Source organism: Cupressus sempervirens, chromosome 8 (assembly GCF_028749045.1).
Source record: "Cupressus sempervirens isolate cs-2001-9-10 chromosome 8, ASM2874904v1, whole genome shotgun sequence".
NCBI lineage: Eukaryota > Viridiplantae > Streptophyta > Pinopsida > Cupressales > Cupressaceae > Cupressus > Cupressus sempervirens.
In genome coordinates, this window is record NC_143125.1 from 263,275,796 (window position 1) to 263,298,253 (window position 22,458).

A 22,458-nucleotide genomic window follows, 5' to 3' on the forward strand; every position below is an offset into this window, starting at 1 on the left:
CTTCCTTGCCACAAAGAAATCAGTAATAGAGAGGTACGCCTGTGAACTATCCATAGCCTTAGAATGCCATGAGGAACCGCTATAGGACTGTCGTTGCCTGGAGAGACTGGTACATTGTCTGACTGATCTAGAATGAGAAGTAGTGGAAGGCCTTTTCAAACCCCGTGGAGGAGACAAGGGAGAGAAAGAGGCGGTAATGAGCTGATCTGAAGTACGCTCCTGAGGAATAAAAGACTGCAGGGTAATCTCTCGAAGATGGGTGGCCTCCCGAAGAAAAAGTGCAAGACACTGTTGATCAATATAGCTGAAGAACATTGAAAGAGAAGAGCAGTCTCTGAAAAGGCAATAAAATCTCCCTCTGATCTCATAGTAATGAGGACAACGAAATATGAAGTGGATCTCAGTTTCAACTTCCACCAAAGTATATAACTAACACAGTCTATCATTCTGATCCATATGGTGGTCACTTTGAACCCTGAGGCGATGAGAACCAACTCTAAATGAGCCTAGAGAAAACCGTAAGGCACGATTCTAGCGCCGATAGAAATAAGTAGGGCGAACAACAATACCATCTTGAATCTCAAGAAAATAATCAGCATAGAAGGCCATCTTAGGCCGTAGACCCCTCGGGGGATTACACTAAGTAGTGGCAATGTATTGTCTATAAATACTTGTCGGACATGCTCATTCAACTCCTGACGTGAGGGGAGAAGATGAGCAGGAGCATCTAGCGAAAACTGATAAGGAGGAAGACGATCAATGTCAATCCTGATTGAACCCAACAAAGAGGTGGCCTGAGTGTACCAGCATCGAGACCTAGCAAAAGTGTCAGATCTCTCAATATCCATCGAAGAACAGTATGCCAAATGAGAGTATCTATGTCGGTCACCACATGTCTCCATAAAACCACGAAGCCGATAAAGAAACCAAATCAAGTAAAGAATGATTGCAAGTTTGAGAGGATGAGCACACCAAACTCAGCGAAGACAATGTTGTGAGGGGTGAGTTTGTGACATCTAATGATACGTCTTAACAACAACGTTTGAACCCGCTCAATAGAAGCCCAATCAGAAGTGATAAGAGAAGGCTCCCAAGCAATCGAGCCATAGAGAACTGTCGGACGAACCAAGGAGTTGAAAAGGGACAACTTGGACGAAATATCCTGAAAATGATGTCTGAAGCATTGCTTCTCCAGAAGAGCCAGGGAAGCCATACCCTTACTGACTCTGGACTGAATGGCAGGTCTCAAACTAAAACGAGGTTCCGAGAACTTCACACCAAGATACATATAAGAGGGAGTAATCTCAACCTCCTGTCCCTGAAGAAATGAAGATGTGAGGTCTTTAAACAGTTAAAGACCATAACCCATGTCTTAGATAGATTGACCACAACCTGTCGCTGAACACAAAAAGAGGCTAGAGCACCAAGGAGTCTCTGTAAGCTGTCAGGAGAAGAAGCCAAAAGAACCCCATCATCAACAAAGAGGAGAATGGAGATCAAGACCTGATATAAATAACACCCATCTCTCGGTTGGGAGGATTTCAGAAGGAAATCTTCCAACTCATCAATATACAAACCAAACAGTGTAGGAGAAAGAGGACAACCTTGCTTCACCCCAATAGTGCTATGAATCGGATCAGAAAAGCCCTCCGGAGTCTTGAGCCTACCGGTTACCCTCTCATAAAGCCTCATAATAGTAGTTTGTAACATATTTGAGATCCCAATCTCATGAAGCCGCTGAAATAAAACCAACCTGGGAACAAAGTCAAAGGCCTTACGAAAGTCCACAAAACAACAATAGACCTTCTGAAAGCGGTGTCTAACCTCCTCAATGATAGTCCGCAATGTAAACACATGATCCATAGTCTGATAGTTCGCCCGAAAACCAGCCTGTCCTTTAGCCCTACAACCTCTTCTATCAAGCTCACTAGATAACATGGTGTTCAGAGCAGTGGCATAGGGTTTGGCAAAAGTATGTCCTATCATAATAGTTTTGTGGTTACCCGGATCAGAAGTAGGCCCAGACTTGTGGATAGGGTAAACCACATGTCTAGACTAGGAATCAGGAAACCCAGTGCAAACCACTCTATTAAAGAGTGTAGGAAGATAAGATCCATGAATTGAAGCACCAAGTTTGAAAAGTTCTGCTTGGAAACCCTCTTCATCCATTGCTTTGCTGCATCGCAAAGATCTGATGACCTCCATAATACTAGAATAGGTGAACAAGGGACAATAAGGAGGTGGAGTGGAGTGGAGAGATGGCTTCCTAGGAGTGTCGTAAAGCGTATTGATATGGTAGGTTAGAGAGCAGTAGTCGAGAGTGGAGGACGGGGGGGGAGCAACGAGGGAAAAGGGTACACCAAAAGATTTGGGGTTTCTGAACAAGTGTGGAGCAAAGGGTGCTGCACTGAGTGGAGGCAAAGGAACACTTCTTACAATGAAGAAAACAGAGGTACGAAAGGCACAGAGGGGTGAAGGCGAGAGATTGAGCCTCAAAGGCGAGACGAACAAAGCGATGGAAAGCTTTGCAATCAGCATCAAACCATTTATTCATAGGACAGGTATTCCGACACTTAGCTCTGAAAGAGAAAGGGGAATGGTGGGGAATAGAAAGGAGAGCGAAATCCTAGATGACAGAGGCAAGCGAATCAAACATGTCAGAGGCAGCATAATTCATCAAAGCTAGCGGGTGTTAGAAATCTCCTAAGGTGATACGTAAAAAGCTCACCATCACCCTCAGGGAAATTAAAGCAGGTAGGGAGGGAGACGAAACCAGCCTGGTAGAGCGAAGGCGGGGACGGATGGGGTGAAACGCAAATAGAAATGCTAAGGAGAGCATGATTAGCTAAGGGGAGACATGAAATGGTGAAACTGCGAATGGAAGAAATGAAGGAATGAGAGGAAATGATATAGTTAACAACACTTGCACCACCACAGTGCGGCCAACAGGTAAAGAGGTCCGACCCAGGAAGAAAGGATAAATCGTTCAAAATCAACAACCCAGAAGACTCATAGAGCTGGAGGAGGTGACGACCATAAATTCAGAGCAGCCCAAGAACATCCTCTGAGTTGCGCTGTAGGCCCATAGTAGTCGGATCTAACTCAGAAGTGCAGTTCGAATCAGAGCTACGATCATATAAAGGAATCTGAAGATCCTTGGTTTGAGCGTTGAAGTCTCCAAGAATAATAATATCACCCAAAGCCTCGAACTGTGAAATACTCTCTTGAAGGTCACAATAGGGATCTCCATTCCTCGGGTCATGAATGGCATAAGGAGAGGAGGCCGGTGCAAAATAACAAACAACAATAAAAATATCTCTTTGTCGATATTTCTACCGACCAATCCGGACCCACATAAATCTGGCATAGGTGTCAGAGTGAACAACTGAAGTGACACTGAAGATATCATCTTGAACCAAACAAGCAACACCCCCAAACCCACGGATCCCACCAGAAGTCTGGACCTCATCCCTGCAAATTGACAACCACTGATAACCAAGATAACCTAGAAGAGGGCGCATAGGGCTCTCGTGAGTCTTAGTAACAGGCAAAATATCTGAGGACCCCACTACATCCTGAAAAAGACTGGGTAATGACTGTAAAGAGCCATTACCATTCCAGCAGTTGACAAGAAGAGGAGGTCCCCTCTTGTCAGACTGCTGCCGGGACCGTCATGCCGGTTTGGAGGTTGTCCTCTCTACCCAACCAATAGGAGGAGAATCACAAACCACCGCTCTAAGATTCCTAATAACAGTCCATTTCCCAGCACATCTAGCATCTGCCACAATTCCCCGAGCTTGTTTGAGTTCTGTAACCTGTGCCTTAGTAAGATCCTCGTCTAGATAAATTTTAGAGGGGAGAGAAAATAGCTTTCTCTTCGCTCTAAGGGCACGAAGTCTATCTAGAAAAGAGAAGAATTTGATAAAAAGGATGTCCCCTGTACCAAACTAGCATCTATCCAAGGTAATGTTCGTGATACCAAGTTGATCAGAAAGAAAGGAATGTCCAGCAGCAGCAGGGTTAGAAGTGGGTGTAAGACCACGAACACACAAGTTGAGCTCACATGCTCGCTGCACCCTCTCGTCATCAATCTTACCTTGAACAATCTGGTCTATACTCAGTCTCGGGGTAGTAGTATCAGTATTGGTGCAAAGTGAAGCCCATGATTTCACCTTCTGTTCCATTTTCGCAATTCGAGAAGAGTGTATGGTTGCCATCTCGGTTTGCTGTTCTTTGATTTTGTCAATCCCGTCCAATTGTTCAATGACAGCCCCTATTTTGGATTTTAACCCAACTGTTTCAGAAATGAAAGTGTCTGAAAAATGTTGAATCTTCATGGTGTTCGATTTTGTGGACTGTTTGAGGCTCGCAATTCAGACACTTGTTCTTTTAGTAGAGTGTTATCATTTTCCAATTTCAAAACCCGATTACATAAGCGGTGGTATGTGATGGTTTGATTATCACTTGTAGGCATTATTAGGAGCCGTATAAAAACCCTATGTCAATAGCAACCTGCTTCACAGATCCGAATGCATAGCAAAGTCGGAGGCAAACAGTTTAGCAAGAATATGCTAGTCAATATAGCTCACTGGACATCACACACGGGTAAGGAAAAGCCGACAAAGTAGGATGAACACCACAGTCGTAGTAGTAAAGAAACTCTCAACCGCTACACAAAAATCACCCTCGGTCGCTGCAGGGAAGACCACGAAGCATAAATGCAATGGAGAAAGGAGGGCACAAACGACCACAAACCCTCGGCCGCCACAAGAAAATCACCCTCGGCCGCTGTAGGAGAGACCACAAACACAGTCGTAATGGAGAAAGGAGGGCATGCAAACTGCAGGTAACAACCGTCATAGGAGAGAAACCCGTAACCTGTAGCAAAGCACAAACAACTCCAACGAAAGGAACACACAAACACGACCACACCCACAAACACAACCACACCCGTAACCAGACACGAGCAAAACGCACACACGGAACAAAGGCAGACAGCCAGACACCAACACGACCACGCTCGTAACCTAGCGATGGCACAGGGAACCATCATCGCAGGAGGGAGAAGATCGAGCCAGAACCTGGTCGCGGGATAGCGTTAAAATATACTAACCCAAGAAATATTTCTTTATTTTAATGAAGGTTAAGAGAATCTGATTTACAATATTGCTAAATGCTGGACTGCGCTGAATAAAAAATCTCGCACAAGAAAATCCTTGAAGACATATATATATGCTTGTCTTGACTCTTCATTGTCTTGATAATGAAGAGTCAGAGAGTTACAACAAAGAATTACCTTTCAGATTACAAAAGAAATGAAGAGATACTTATGAAAAGATAACTTCAAATACCAAAACATCAATACTCCCTCCTAGCTAGGGAGGTATCTTTTAGGATATCTTTGTCATGGAATCTCTTAGCGTGATACCCATAATGGCTACACCCATTTGTGAGGAAAACAAAATTCATCACAGTCTCAACATAATAGGACTATGGAGTCACTAAATAGAACGTTCACAATAGCTACTTCCATGTGTGAAATAAATGTAAACACAAGCTATCATTACAGAGTCACTCAACGTGATGTTGACATGTAATCTCTCAACATGACATCTACCATGGCTACTCACATGAGTGGAAAGAGAAATATGCCTCGAGGGTTTTCACCTCATTTTTCTCCCTCAGAGAAATATGCATTACAAGGGTTTTCACTTGAAATTTCTCCCTCTTAGAGAAAAGTGCATTACAAGGACTTCTCAAATTTCTCTCTCAGAGAAAAATGTATTACAAGAGCTTTCACCTCAAATTTTCTCTGTTAGAGAGAAAAATGCATTACAAGGGCTTTTACCTCAAATTTCCCCCTCTTAGAGAAAAATGCATTTCAAGAAACCATAATGATGAAGTGACTCCCTCTGAAGCTCCAAGCACTTGCATTGACACAAATCTTCATGATGAAGTGACTCCCTCTGAGGCTTTAAGCACTTTAAGCAACAAACTCTTCATATTTTTTGCTTCTATTTGCACCAAGGTCTTGTTTCAACATATCAACACTATACAATGATCACTAATCAACACGTATAAAACAATCTCTGTCCATGATGCATATGATAATCACCCCCAATGATTGAAATTTTATCAAGGTTTTTTTCTTCAGTTTTGTGATGATCTTCTTGCAATTCTTCACACTTATAAGTTTTTAAATGTCTCTTTTCTTGCTATCTTTTCTCTTTCTTGAGTGTATTTTATTGCTTCCTTGATTTTCATTTCAGTACCTTCCTCTTGAGTTGTAATGCATGAGAGTTAATCTTCCTTTTGATTGCATTGTTCATTTATGCTCAACTATGCTACCTTGTTGTAAGACACCTAAACATTAAACTAAATGACCAGATGATTGAACTGAAGAAACTTAGTGAGCTCTCTAAATAATCTTAAATCAACTAACTCAAGTAAAATCAATTTGTAGGATGTTAAGACAACTGGGATAGCTTTGAGAAAGCAACCTAGCCTAACCCTCCTGAACCAAATGGTTAAAGACAAACTTGCTTTAACCATGCGCAAGTCTCTAAAGGGATAATATTGAAAAGGATAATATATACACATGATCTAACATGGTTTCTCAAAATGTTAGAAGAAACAAGGCTTGTGCGATACTTCTTATTTTGGCAAACAAATCCTTTACTCCGGAGAAACTTTCATCACCACACATTCAAACTTAAGAAATTTATCATGCAAAATTAACAATTAATAAGATTCATACGGGCCATGGTCAATCCAAATGCGTGTTCTTTCTTGGATCTCCATATCCAAAATAATAGCTTTCATAAACATTAAAGTATGGAGAAAGATAAACTGGTGTTTTTCAAATGAAAAATGTTGTTCAAATTTTCGTTGATCATCTGGAACTTCAGGAGTTTAAAGTTGGAAATGATTCCTTCCAATGACATCAACATCAAAGTCTTCAGTAATCAAGAAAGAACACTGAGGTCCATGGAATATTGCTTTTGGAATCTTGTCCTTGTCTAACATGAACCATATGTCCTTGTGAGTCTCCTCAAGTCTATCTGAAAAAATCAAGAGTCCTTGATGATATGATCTTCATATAGTTCTTTGAGTTTATATTCAAATGCAAACTCCAATTGTAACACCCCACTCTAAAATGTTCTTCATCCACCAAATGCATTTGATGCCCTTTAATCTTATAATAAGTTCATGAATTGATCATCAAATAACTTCTCTGTTGGCAAGATCTCAGGAGGTTAAAGTTGATGATGAATCATAGAACTTGCAACGACTTGTCTATTTTGAGATGTCTTTGGAAATGAGTCCATTCACACTTCCTCCATGAGATCTTTTAGCACCATCGGAAAAGAAATAGTAGAGATGATGTCTTGTAGTGCTTTGTCAAATTGTTCTTCATATTTGGACTCGTTTGTGATATCTTGAAGTTATTCATTCAATCTATCAACTTGACTGTTTTCACCTCCAAAGAAACTCAAAATCTCATGCAAATCACTCTAAAGAACTTCATTTCGTCTTATGAATGAAATTATACCTAGGATTTTATCTTCTTCCATTTAATGAGGATCTTGCAATTCTTCACCCATATAAGTTTTTAAATGTTTCTCTTTTTTTGCTATCCTCTCTCTTTCTTGACTGTATCTAATTGCTTCCTTGATTTTCATTTCAACACCTTCCTCTTAAGATTTGATGCATGAGAGTTTATCTTCCATTTGACTGCCTTGGTCATTTATGCTCAACCATGCTACTTTGTTGTAAATTGTTTTTCCTCAATTTGAAGGATAATAACAGAAACAAGAAGACCTGTCCATAAGTTGTGATTGTCCAAGAATATCCTTAGCAACAACAATCATAATGACCTCCAAATCATACACAAGACAATGCAATTTTCTTTGCCGTGACTTTTCAATGAATCCACAATGTCTATTCAAATACTCCATCGCATAGAATATGAAAAGTCTTCCCATTTTTGTGCACCTTCCTCTTGAGATGTGATGCATGAGCATTTATATTCCATTTGACTGCCTCGGTAATATATGCTCAACCATGCTACCTTGTTGTAAATTGTTTTTCTCAATTTGAAGGATAATAACTGAAACAAGAAGACCTGTCCATAAGTTGTGATGGTCCAAGAGCATCCTTCGCAACAACAATCATGATGACCTTCACATCATACGCAAGACAATGCCTTCCAATTTTCTTTGTGATGACTTTTCAATGAATCCACAGTGTCTATTCAAAGATTTCATCACATAGAACATGAAAACTCCTCCCATTTTTCAGAAATTACGAAGCTGGTCATAGCAGGAGATGTTTTTCAAAAACAACAGTGCACTTCCTAGATCTGAGATCCCATACTTGTACTATTGCATCTCTGTTCTCTGTTAGGGCCAAAAGATGGCAAACACAACTACTTTGGGGGGGGTGCATGCAGTTTAAAACTTTAGCCATTTAAATCAATATCAAATCTGAAAGATAAATAGTAATGCAAGATCCACAAAACATAACACACAATACCAAATATGTTTTTGAGGAAACCCTATCAAGGGAAAATCCCTGTAGGAGTTATTGATGTTGTAGCTTCAGTGGGATGGAATTGATCTAGAGTTGATTCCCTATTGTTATTGGTTAAACATTATTGAATTTGACTAATCGTCAATTAGACACACACACACACACATATTGTTGTTGTTGTTGTTAATAATGTCTAACGGAGATTAACTTAAATAACCAATATTCAGACATGTCTTTTCTACTATATATATGCACTGGGATCTGCACTTGGAAAACACATGAAAGAACACATAGTGCCATTACATTTGCAGAGATTTAAAACCTCAACATGGTATCAGAGCAGGTTGCAAACGTAAGAAAATGATTAAATGACATGATATTTAATTGAGTTGAAATCTGTATTTGGTTCAAAACTTAAAATTAATAATTCTGTTGGTTGAATTTCTTTGATTGAATACTTATGGAAGTTATTAATATTAAAAAACATTTGCATCAAAATACAGTTACGGAAAGGTATTAGCAGTATAAAATTTACTGTGCAATAGTCAACCGGAGCAAATGTTCAGAAATTCATTTTATTCCCAGTTGCCATCACTTTTGCAAATAAGTCTTTTTTTTTTGTTGGGAAAGAATTTAATAATATTGGTGGGACCCAGCGGTGTTGGTGAAATGCTTATATCTTATCTGCAACCTTGGTGAGTGCCGAGAACTTTTAATGAAAATGTGGAAACGTGATATATTGAGCATTCAGAGTGGAAATGTGATATTTGGTAGATGCAGCCATCCTATATTGAGCATAAAGATTGGAAACGTGATATTTGGTAGATGCAAATTGGGCAAACTCTTTGAGGATAATGTTTTGAGTTTCATCATCATCATCATCATGATACATTGTTGAAATTGCAGACTTGTAACCAGCAGCAACCTCTGCATCTCTATATGATGCCACCCTGTTTGGTTGTGAAACTATCTCTTGACTATAAAACCTTGGTGACAAAGCATACGTCAAGAGATGTAAGGGGTGGTCATCTTGTTCTAACAGTCAACAATAATTTTTCCACTTATTTGAAAAACTATCATATATTCCTTGCTCACTATTATTGTTTTTATGTGCTCCACCATAGTGTCCATGCCATCTTAAATTTCACCCAAACATGGGTGATCAGTAACAGAAAATCTCACCATGCTTATGACGGGCTTGGTGAATTCCAAAACATATTCCACACATTCCCATCAAGAATCAATGCTGTGATAATAATAACACTCAAGGCCTCTTGCGCATTCACAAGTTGTCTTAAGGCAGTTGTGTGCTATTCAATCATCTTTCATTAACCCATGATGGCATAAAAGTTAAAGCATACATGTCATATCAAGCTCATATATAAAACTTAAAACTAAAAGCTAAAGTATAAAAACAAAATTAACTTTAACTTCAACAACTTCAACGAAATTTACTGATCCATTCAATTTCAATTTGAGAGATAACCTTTTCCATGACTAAATTGAGTGAATTGACTATACATGGTGTCGACAAAATGTGATTATATGTGGCCTCTAATATAGCCCTAGCCGCTCTACAATTTTTAGCATTGTCCGTTATGACTTGGACAACATCTGCAGCACTAACCATCTCAATTGATTACATGAGGATATTGGCAATGAAATTTTTATCTTTCTATTGCCCCTCACAATCCACTGCCTTTGAGATGAAGATTGTCCCTTTAAGTGACACTGCTATAACTTTGATCAAAGGCTTATTCATCTGTCAGAAATGATGGACGCCTGGTTCCACCCATGTATCTTTGATCACTTTCAATTGTGCCACTACTGAGGCGTTCTCCCTCAACAATAAGGTGGTTCACACCTTTTCATACCCAACACTACTATAATCAGTAGATCCCTTGCGAAGGGTATTCATGATATCTTGCCAATAAGGTGATCTAACAAGGTCAAATGGAAACCCATTCACATATAAGAAAAGACCAATAACTTCATCACAAAGATCTCTCACTTCATTTTTGAAGGCCATATCAACTAGGCCTGTTTTGCATGGAACATTTTCTTGTTCAGAAGCTAGTGACGTTGGCAAGAAGGATCTAGGCTAGCAAATTTTACCAAACCACTAGGAGGTCTCCTCGAGCCTGTCTGGGAATGGGACAGAGCAGTCACCATCTTTCCTCTATTGCTTGTCCTACCAACTTCTTCTTGTTCTCTGGCATATTGCAAGATTAAATGAGTTGTTAAACTATTCCCATCTAGCCAGTTTCATTCCTTTTCTAGGGCTAGGAATGAAGTGAGGTTTCACTTGAGAGTATGAGCTGAAATAATCTACGTTGCAATGGTTAAATCACTAAATAAAAGATCCACCACTAGGCATTGCCCTAAGCATTGTTGTGTAACGCAAAGTGGTGAATTTGTTTCAATTTTAAAAGGGTTTGCCCCTAAGTTATCGATTTGGATGTAGATTCCGAAGTGGATATAGGATGCCGGGAATTTTTTTTGTTTGGATGCGGATGCAGGAGGAAACGTATTTATATTTTGAAATATATATATAAATTCATATGATGTATCAATATGTTCTTGTCCAACATTAGAGTTTAGTCTTAGACAATAAGTTCAAATAGGTCATGTTCAAGATTCCAACAAAATAAAAACTTAGTTAATACTTGAAGATTCAATCAACTAATATGCATCAGAGTCTGAATCATAGGGATTCGCAAGAAAATCCACATTCTCATCATCATCTCCAACTACTGAAAGATCATTTGAACCAAACATGGTTCCACTTATGCTAGATGCACCATGTACCACGCTATCATCATGACCATCTCCTATTGTAGTAAGATGCACCATCATGACCAAATCCACACTAAGGGTCTACATCCCAAAGCTCTGTTGCCCCTTGTAATGATCATTCTTTTTTGACAAAAGATGCAAGTTGGTGTGGACAAAAACCAAGTCCTCAGCTTTCTTGGAGCCCAACCGGTTGCACTTCTTTGAGTGGATAAAGGAGTATGTACTCTAATTCCTTTTAGCAGCAGAAGAACTAGCAACCTAGATAGTTGTCACAAAACATACAAACGAAAAGCAAATTTATTTTAAAGAATGTGTGAAACACTAAATTCTAGAATGCAAGTGTAAACATAAAAGTTTAAAACAAAACAAAATTAAAGACTTACTTGTGTTAGGACCTTGATTGCTAGAGGTTGAAGATGTTTGAAAGGTTGACCATACATGTACCACCATGCGATAGCTCCCATTCTATTTTGTTCCTTTAGTGCAAATGGAGAATGCTTTAATCCTGAAGCAAACAACTCAAATTCTACCCTCACTTTTTCATGCATTTCTTCCAGTGGGAAGAGTCTTGTAAGAGCTTTGTGGCACCCCTCAGCAACCTCCTCATCCGGAAATGGTGCAACTCTACCCAACATACCAAGTACCTCTTCACTATAGTACCTAGGAGATAAGGCATATGCAAGGAGGTGCAATGGGGTAGTCATTTTATTCTAGCGATGGTGGATAATTGCTTGCACTTGTTTGCCTAAGACTTCGCTTTGTATGGGGTCACTCTCATGTGCTTGTATAGAATGTTTTACCTTCTCAACCATGGTGTCCATATCATCATACACATCCCCCAAGCAAGGTGTATTTGTATCAGCAAAGCAGAGCATAGTCATAACGGGCTTGGTGAAATCCAATACATATGCCACACAAGCCCACCAACTCTCATTCAAGACCAAATCCCTGACTCTTTGTGCTCTTTCTGAATTTGAGGCATTGATTACTGATGACCATTTGGCCCAATGCATCTTTTACCTTGAGGAGTTGTCTCATAACAATTGTATGAGATGCAAAACGGGTCTCAACAACCTAAGCAAGTTAACAATATGTCAATTGACAAGAAAATTATAAATTTTAATTTTTAACTAAATTACAAATCCATGAAACTTAGTAATTTTAAAAGATTAATTTACCTTAAGCAACTCCAATTTGGAGTATGTTCTAAAAATGGATTGTGACATGTGGTTTGTCACAAACATTTGTTTCTCCTCCCCCTCTTGGTATATTTTCTTCACCCAATCTATTTGAGTGCCAATCTTCTGCATGATCAAGTTAACTGAGTGAACAGTGTATGGGGTGCAAAAAATATGGTCATACCGACTCTCAACCAAAGCACCCACACCCTTGCAATTTTTGGCATTGTCTGTGACCTCTTGTACCACATTCTTACTACCCACCATCTCGATGACCTTGATGAGAATTCTAGAAATGAATTCAAAATCCTTCACTTGGCCCTCACAATCAACAACCTTCAAAAACATTGCTCCTTTGGGGCAAACTACAATCACATTAATTAGTGGCCGGTTTCTTGTATCCTTCCTACCATTTGACACAATAGTTAGACTCGAAGTTTTTCAAGATTTTTTGATTGGTTGAAGGTCTTTCTCTATATGTGTTTTCACTTGTTGCAATAGAGTTGCACGCACCTTTTCATACCCCTGGCTTGTGTAGTCAGTTGGTGATTCTTTGGTTGCTGCCATCATTTCCTTCCAATATGGTAATCTCACCAAGTTGAAAGGAAGCCCATTCGCATAGAGGCAACGTGTAATAGCTTCATCAACACGGTCTCTTGCCTCCATTTTAAATGCAGTGTGCAATGGGTCTCTTTTGCGGGTTGAAATTCCCACTTCTTCCTCATCCTCTCCTAGCATAGGTACTTGCAAGAATGGGTGTTGGGAGGATGCAGTTGGTTCAATGAGTGCATGCATCTTGCTCTTTGAGGATGGACCTTGCTAGTAGCTTTTTTGGATCTATTGATCAATGCATCAGCAGCTTCTTGTTATCTTACAATTGAAACTATTTTTGCTCTAGTCATCCCAATACCATTTTTGCCTTTGCACATTCCAAATCATTTGCGAGCAAGACCCATAAAATGAAGCTTCACCCTGGAATATGAGCTATTGAAAGGTTTTCCGTTGTTACTTTGACAATAATTGCACTTCCAATAGTATGAGCGACCTCCTGTAACTTGTGATATCCGTGTTGTATGTCTCCACGAAGGAGAATCTATTTCAGTTTTGAAATTATCAGTCTCTTGCCCTTGTTGCCTCCCACTGAACTTTGACTAGCACTACCACCGGTATCCATTCTTGCCTAGTTTTTTGCAACGTATTCTATAAGAAAATAAATAAATTTAAATTAGATCCTAACAACTATGAACATCATGCATACAAGTGGAAAGAAGTGAGAAAAAACTACTAAAATAGATATCCAAACTTGCTTCTTTATATCTTTTAAAAAAGAAATTTGAAAAATTTCTTCAAGAACTTGAAAAAATTAATCAAAAACTCAAAAATATCAGCAAAATACTCAAGAATGGGATTGATCACTTACCTTGAATGATTTAAACTCCTTTGAGAAAGCTATCTCTCACCCTTCGATCAATCCTCTTCAAACTTGGCTTCATAACGACAATGCAAACTAGAGACCAAATGAGAAGTGGTTGTAGGTGCAAACAAAGATCCAAAATGAGTTGTGAATGCTTCAATATTTACTTTTAGGGTCATTTTAGGGTTTCGGCGCAAAAAGCAACCTAAAAAAATCAATTATAACATATGCATATTGGGCAACTTATTTATAATTGTTTTGGCTGCTGGGCTTGCAGATGCTCTCATGTGCATCTAGAAGCCCTATGGAAGTTGGCTGGAAGCCAGCCACAGGCTTCCGACCAGCTTCCATAGGGCTTTTGACGCATTCAGAAGCTTGTGGCTGGCTTTCGGCTAGCTTCCACAGGGCTTCCGGATGAATCCGGAACTTGTCCGCATGAGAATCCACTCCCGGGGGTTTCATAGAACAATCGGTAACTTAGGTTTGCCCCAATAACTAAACTAGAGCTTCCACCTCCACTTCCACTTCCACTTACAACCATTTTGTCTAACTCTGAACAAAAAATAGAAATGGAAAAGAAAATGCAACACATTATTGCAAATTATTTTTTTAAAACTTGAAAATATGCATGTGGTGTATAAAAAAAGCATCTAAAACTTTAAAAAAACTTGAAAAATTCATTAAAAACTTGAACGAAATGAAGATTCACTTACTTTTGCACAGTAAATCTGCCTTCTCGGACAACTCCTAAGTCTTTGATGTGGGTCTTAGTCCCTCTAGAGCGTTCACTTTTGAAGAAAAATGCTACCACTATAGAACAAACCCAAAATGGTTAATTTTTTTGAGATATGAATGAATGACCATCAAATGACGTAAGGCAACCTTTATTGGTTGAATTAGGGTTTAGATGGGTGATTTCAGGGTTGAGTTGCACTTTAATTTAAAGAAATAGAAAAAAAATCAAAGTGGGCCCCTCTTTCATTGCATAGATGTCCAGATTCTTGTGGATCCTCCCAGATTTCAACTGGATTGCAGAATGGGATCTGGATTCTCTATGGATTTCTCAGTGAGGGATGCACAAACAATTCAGATTCCATTACGGAAACTTGCCGGGACCCAAGACTAATCTGCTCTTGTATCGCAACAGAATTAAGATCTGGCACTTTTCAGAGGGATCTGGTATCTCAGTTAAAAATAGCAAAAATTTAAAAACATACAAAAACTCATTTATTCATATGATAGATTAATGAGGCATATGTGAAGTTAGCTCCCCAAACTACCTAGGGATGTGTCACCACTCCTCCAAACTTCCATCTATGCCCCTTGAGGAACGTTGGGGACCCAAATCAAGAAACTTCAGAAATGTCCCAAAATGTGTCCCTATAATTGGGGAATGCAGGAAACACATAAGGGATGCCTAGCTGTTGTTAAGGTGGCTGGCAACGTCTCAAATGGCCCTCAACTGTCCCGAGGACAACCAGGAGTGTCCTGCAATTTTCGCTAATTAAAAAATGTCATTCATAACATTAAGAAAAGACTGTTAATAGCATAATACATCTTGACAGCATTAGAACGCTGGCCGAAACATAGCATGGCAGCAGTGTAACAGCTATTAAAATTAATAGTTAGTGTAACAGTAATCAAAATTAATAGAAACAACTGTAGTGTACAGCAATCGGTTTATCATGATTCAGATTTATAATTAATGATATAAGCTATATAACAATTAAGTTATTTATACTAACAGTAATAATTTGAACTGATTTCTTTGTTCAAAAGAATCTCAAACTTAAAAGTGCTTGCTAGTATTAGCTTCAGTTATTATTGTTGGTTCTGAAAGAGATTAGAAGTGGTATTACCTCAGACTGTTGGAGTGTGGGATTGTTGTTGGCGATTATAATTGAGTAATTTATTTTTAGAATGTTGGCTGACATGCTTGCTTTTGTAGACATCATTCAATATCATTTTAATTTTGCCTTGTTTTAATGCCGGTGTTATGCCCCTGTTCGTTACTTGTAGAAATTATCTATCTATCTATACTACACCCCTCCCTGCCATCCTGCCACTCCCTGAAACATTTTTCCTGGCACCCCGGTGTCCACATCATGGACATGCTGTGGAGCATAGCATTATTTTAGAACTGAATTGAGTTTTCACATGAGAATTGACACACAAATTAACAAAATTTTATTGCTTTCATTGTGAAAATGCAATTATATTTTATAAATAACAACAAAATACCCAAAGGCTACAATTTACAACTACAAAAGGCCAACAAAGACTTATTGTTTAGTAATAAAACAATTTGATGGATGAATGTGATGAAGGATACACAAAAGGACTTGTCACCGACTGTTTTGAAGGTGTGCAACAGAAAGAAGAAGAAAAATCCAGATACATGAGACAGCAGGAACATTTGACCAGATTTCAGCCAACAATCATCTTAGAGAAGTCATGGAATTTTTTCTTTTTTGTAAATTATCATCTCCGTACTGACTCACACTATTCTACTACAGTTCTCTATTAGATAGATCTTGAAATTCTACTACACCTTTCTCAGCTCTCCCCACTTCGTAAGTTCTCAAATCACAATATCATCTTTCATGTACACAAATATGGTAAAGTGTTAATGATCTGAAAATATTAAAACTGAAATAGATTCCATAGATTCATCGTTCAAGGCCATTCCCACCACAGTTGTTTCTGAAAATTCACTGAGAAATGAACCCCAGTATATGATCTAAACTGATTCTTTTTTTTCAATATTTCTTAAGATAAAAGAGAGCCACCCATGGAAATAACTGATAATATTTGGGCTTTGTCTTTGATGCAAATTTCCAAGGATATTGATTCTCTTGACAGTAGTGACATCTCCTGATTGACAGCCACATCTGTCACCATATCAGCTTATCTCATTGTGTGAAGATATGCCACCTTTATTTCTTGAATGACATTATTGAACTTATGGTTTGAGCTTGAAGCTTTTAAAAGATTAGCAATGGTTGGTTTGGAGTTTCCTTCTGACCAAGATCAAATTATCCCGAGCCTTTTGAGACTGGGTGGAATTGCAGCTGATGACTACTTCAAAATTTAACTCATGAATTTACTCATATACATAAAATAACAGATTTGAATAATATCATAACTGTTTTCTAGAAAAAAAATTGCTAGGAAATTAAATGAATTTATTAATAGGTGACAGTACAATTTTCTGCATTTACAAGTATTTTTTTTTATTGCCATCAAACCAGCACCAAGCCTTATTTCCATTCTCCATTGTCTGACTGGTCCTATCTTCTTGGGTATCGCCATCTTTGCATTTTATTTGGCTTGCCCCCTCTTCCAAATACCTGTACTGAGGATCTTTCTTATTTACTAAATCCGATCTAGCTTATTTCTGATCTTGCAGTACTTTAGTGCAGCTTGTGTCCTCTTCTGCTTACTACACAATTATCCTCTCCTCTTACACCAACATACAAACCTCCATCTATTCACACTTGTGTGCAGCAAATTTATGTCTCTCTCATTTTATTTCTACGCAGCAGTCTTGCCCTTTTTCTTTTTCAATGCAGCCTTTTTTCTATTTGACTTTTGGCATCGACTCTCTCCAAGATGACACTTCTTAACAGTGGACACTCTTGTGTGTCCCACGGTTCTATTTGGTTCTGTGGTTTGGGGGCCCTCTCTTCTGAAGTCCGATTGGATCTTTATTGAGTGGGTCCAGATCCTCCTTTGTCAATTCATCAGATGCAGATGGTCCACACCTCATAGTATTATTCTTGCTGAGTTAGGGGAGTGCCCCTTCATGCTTGAGGCCATCTTGACCTTGTGTGGATCGTCCATCGTCTTCATGGCTTTGCTGACTTCGGTAACAGTCACTTGAGATATCCTTATCTCGCTTACTATTCATCTGAGTCCTCTTCTCTCTCTGCTGCTCCTTACTATCGGGATCTAAATCAACCACCTTCCCTTGTTCCAGTATTCTTTGGATTCCCCTCCCCACGTTTCTCCCACTGGGAAGGATCCAAATAGACGCATTAGACAATACATTCTCACTACTCGGGTCAATCCTCATGGGAGGCTTCGACCGAAGATGACATTTTATGTTGAGCACCTCCTTGAGATTCATAAAGGTATCACTGTCTGCCCCTTGTATAGTTCCCGTCATCGGCAACACTCCCTCAAAATTCCTCTTTGGTCTTTCAGAGTTGGTTCACACCATCTCTGGGTTGAGACTGACCATTTGGTGGAGAGAGGCGATAAGATCTGTCAGCTTTGCACTGTTGGTGAGGTGGAGTCGGTAGAGCATTTTATCTTTTCTTGCCCTATATACTATGATCTCAAAGGCATATTCTACTATATTTTTAGAGAGTTGAGCTCCATTTCTGTTATGGGCCCTTGGAATGAGCTCTGATACCACTGTAATGGACACCCAAGAATGCCCAAAAGCTGAACCAACTACTGAAATTATATTAATTCTAAAAATGGTGCAATCAAGTACAAAGAGATGTATTCCAAAGGCCAAACCCTAAGGGAATGACGTCTAGAATGTTACATCAGAGAATGAACGTCCCCTATTGCCAAAAAAGAGTGTGATTCACACATCCAAGCTCTTATCAAATGCAAGTTATAATCATTCGATACAATAATCCCATGATCAGCAATGAAACTTTCAGCCCTATTTATTCTTTTCTTCATCCTTCTGGAAGGAACTAAAACATTAATTAATTGCAAGGGCTAGAAGCTTCCTCCTTCCAATAATTAATACATTCTCTAAAAACTCCTCCCTGGCAATAATTAAGTAAATCGAGAGGCTTCCGTCTTTTCAATAATTAATACATACCCTAGAAGCTACTCCCTTGTAATTAATAATTAAATTAATTAAATACAAAGTCACATTTAATTTTTAATTGAATGACTTTATAAGAAATTAATTTAATTTCTTCTTATCCTCCACTTAGACTTTGGAGAATGTGAAGGCCAAAAGATGGGATCATTACAATTTCATTCTTCTTCAGGTAGACGGATCAGTGATGTGTGGCTTTCTATCTTCACAAAGCTATTCCCTTGAGGGATCACTCTTTCCAGTGCTCCTTGTTCCCTTTATCGGATAAGCTCATTTCTTTCTGGAGATAGTTCGTGACACCAAAAGCCTCTTGGACACACCTTCTTAGCCTAGATCTATGAGACCATAGAGATCCTATTTACAGATTGAGAGATCCAAATCCAGTCCCTCTTCCTGTTCGAGACACCTTCAAAGGCAGCAACATAGTCGATATCGCTCCATTACCACTACCACATCTACAGAGTACCCCTATGTTTGAAAGTTTTTCTCGGTTTTATCTGCTTCATAACTATATTTGTTGTGGCGGGGTTGTTGTCTTGCCCTTTCCACCTCCCCAGTTTGTCGGGGTTTCTGCTTGTTCCTTCCCTTTCTCTCTTCTTCTTGATGGTATTTGGTCACCATTTGGTGGTCCTGCTGTTGGTTCTTCTTGTGTTGTCCCATCAATCCTTTTACCTGTTTGTGGTCACTCATTGGACATTAATAAACTTAATCTTACCTTTATCTTAATCTCCATTCCATCTCTACAAAAAGATAATTAATTTGGCTGTTCAAATTCAACTACCTTTCACTTTCTACATTAATGTTCTGGTTCTGGCACATGTTTGCAAACTTTTTTTTGTCATATTTTTGGTACCTTCCACAAATGGATACATGGTTCTAAATGTCCTTTCTTTTGGTTGGTTCCGAAACCTCCACTGGTAAATATATGAACTATGATAGTTGCCAATGTCAAATATTTATTTAATAAACTCAACTTTGAAAACAAAATAAGCTCTGTCCCATGGTCTCTAGCAAATGAAGTATCAACGCAAAACTGGAATGAAAAACCAAAATCAAATGTTACAGATTCCACCTGAAACAATTGGAACACAAATCTTGTTTGTGGTAATGCCATTTTCTGTTTGCATGGTTGCTCCTGCATCACCTCAAATCTGAAGTCTTTTCCAATTTTTATCTCTTTGCTATTTTTAGCCTTCCAATATGGCTCTTTACCTCATACCATTATCGGTACCAACATGAATTCCCAAGACACACATGGGTAATGGTTAAACCTTATCATCCTTAAAGTGCCTCCATCTTGGGTGAACTTTGATTGCCCTAAGTTCTCATTAAAATTTAGTTTCCTCCATTGAAAGGTAGTTTCTTCAAAGTCTCTGTAGGTTTTCCTTGCCCAGTTTAACTAAATCTATAGTTTTATAACTTCTTTCATTTTATTATTAATAAATATTTATAAATAAGGTTTCTTATCTCAGAAACAGTTCTTTACAATTCTATGTTATTTTGTGTTTACAATAAACAAACATAGAAAAACCTTATTATTGGGAAGCTAACCATCACAACACAAATATAATTTTTCTTTTTTGTCTCTCCTAAATGTTTGAGGTGAAACCTAGGTAAGTACCAACCATAATGCTTCCCCTTTTAACTTGAGGGATATGAAAGCTAGTCTTATTTGTTTTAATTGAAATTCCTTCCAGTTTTGCAGCTAGCTTTATGTGCTTCTTAGTGCTTGCACCCTTTCCCGTCTAATATGAGCATACACGACAGTCGTGGAAGTTGAGTGAGGGATCCACTCGTCAAGGGCACCATTTTAACCACCACCTTGGACACGACCTCTTCATTTGTACTTTGAAAAACTTAAAAGGGGTCAATAATTCAATTCAAGGTTACCATAAATGATATAGTAATTTTTGTGTGCATGTGTGTCTATATATATACAAAGATGATGGAAAAGGATGGCAATATAATTTTGCTGCTAATAAGCTTTATTATTTTGGTTTGTTTGTGTTGAATAGGTCGAATAACTGAGATGGGGGTGGGGAATTAGTTATTCCCACACAATCTTTAAAACTTATGATCTGTAGGTCAACTAGTAAACAACAGTAACAAGAACTTTTGATCTATCAATTAAACACATTAAACATTCATAGTATATGTTAACATGAAAGCCAAAAACACTGAACTAGAGAATGCATAGATTTACATGGAAACCCCAACTGGGACAAACCATGAAGAAACTAATTCTCATAAATGAACACCTGTTAGGGTGACACCAGTTAAGGTGTTTTTTACAAAGGCCTAGTGGTGGTTTTGCTCACTGCAGGTTAGCTCACTATTGATCGACTCATTGCTTGTTGGGCTAACTGCCCTTATACAATGAAGATATCAAAATTGGATATAACAAAACATGAACTGATAGAATCACATTTGAATATGCATGTATATGATAAATTCACCTTCTTATGCAATTGTTTGATCCACTGTTTTTGGTATGTAAGCCTCTTCTAGTTCTTCATATAGCTGCCTAAAATATTTTTGCGCACATACATCACTACTAAATATTCACACTAGATTCACATTTCCTGAATTCTCATTGAGGCCATAGAGATGGTGAGCAGTAAGGATGTGGTCCACGTGATTCAACAATGCCAAAAATTGTAGGGTTGCAAGTGCTTTGGTTGAGGGCCAATATGACCATATTTTGTGGACACCATGCACTGTAAACTCTCTAAACTTGATCATGCAACAAATAGATACTCAAATATGTTAAGTAACATGGATTGTTTCTGCAAATGTAATTATATTGCCATTGTTATAGATATGTTCCAAATGCAGATTTGGATCTCATATAAATATGAGAGGAGACATGTTTCATGAAGAGACATGTCTCTAAGGTTTAATCTTCATTTAATTAATATATTTAATAATAATTTGTATGTATAATATATATATATATATATATATATATATATACACACACACACGCTATAATAATATATTATATTATTACATGAATATGTATATATAGGAAACGATGATTTACTTGTATTTCGAATCAGTCCGACTGAAGCTACAACTTTAACACTTCCTCTTAGCTAGGGAGGATTTGTAGAACACATTATGTTTCGCAAGTACATGAAGAGATATTATCTCAGTATCTCAGTATAATATTCAATTCACTAGAAGGCTAAATTTCTCAACACACCCTCTTTAGCAAAAATAGTTGAAGTAATTATAATACAAGATTTGAGCACCATTTTAAGTGTGGTCTATGACATATTTAAGTTATGTTGTCTGGCAAGATCTGGCCCGAAGAACCATAACAATTGATTTTCATGGTGTTCGGCAAAATCCGGCCAGAAGAATCATGATGAGATGATTATCAAGGTGTCCAACAAAATTCGGCCCAAAGAACCATGATAAGTTGGTTATTAAGGTGTTTGGCAAAATCTGGCTCGAAGAACCATGATAACACTTGCACCAACACATTTTTGTGTTAGGAGATAGATCAACTATTGATAAAGTCGTCACCTTACAATAGTTACCTTCTAGTTGATACGTTCGTTATCATGACTTCCAACACTCTGGGACGATAACTTAATGAAGTCTGTCATGATAACAGGTCTACCATTTATAAGATCGTTACCTTAAAATGGTTATCTTCTATTTATCTATGTCAATGAAAGATTGTC

General features: G+C 38.3%; 1 protein-coding gene across 1 annotated transcript in view; it reads left to right on the forward strand.

The window, feature by feature from the left end:
• Window positions 1-22,458, forward strand: part of LOC149542465 (regulator of nonsense transcripts UPF2) — a 196,650-nt gene that overhangs the window by 64,650 nt on the left and 109,542 nt on the right. The window lies entirely within an intron of this gene.